Consider the following 635-nt stretch of genomic DNA (forward strand, 5'->3'; position numbering starts at 1 on the left):
GGGACGGGGGGGACGGGGACGGACACACCCCATTCAGTTTGTTCCCCCTCTTCCTTTGAGACGCAGCTCTTCGTTTCCCTGACACATGGAAGGAAGGAAGGAAGAGGAAAGGAGTCAAGGCAAGAGGGAAAGGGAAGATGAATGGAAAGAGGGAAAGGAAGGAGGAAAAGGAAGAGGGAGAGGAAAGAGGAAAAGGAAGGAAGAAAGAGAGGAACGAATGAACAAGAGGGAAGACTGAAGAAAAGAGAGTAAGGAAGGAAGGAAAGAACGAATGAACAAACAAACGAATGAGAGGGAAGAGGGAAGAAAGGAATGAGAGGAAGGAAGGAAGGAAGGAAGGAAGGAAGGAAGGAAGGAAGGAAGGAAGGAAAGGGGAGGGGAGGGAAGAGGGAAGAAGGGAGAGGAGGAAGGAAAAGAGGGAAGGAAGAGGGAAGGAGGGAAGAAAGGGCATGCAGTTTCCCGGAGAGCCAGTTGCCCGTCAGGACCCCCAGCTTCCCTCCTCGCCAGGGCTCCCTCCCCGCAGGCCCGGGACTGCAGCCGCCCTCCCCACAGCCGCCCAGGCACCGCGGGGCCCGCAGGCTGTGCCGGGCTCCGCGCGGCGCCTTGGTGCCTTGCGGGGCAGGTGGTTTCGTTTC

The sequence above is a fragment of the Egretta garzetta genome, unplaced genomic scaffold, assembly GCF_000687185.1.
Source record: "Egretta garzetta isolate BGI_Z169 unplaced genomic scaffold, ASM68718v1 scaffold779, whole genome shotgun sequence".
In the NCBI taxonomy this organism is placed as follows: domain Eukaryota; kingdom Metazoa; phylum Chordata; class Aves; order Pelecaniformes; family Ardeidae; genus Egretta; species Egretta garzetta.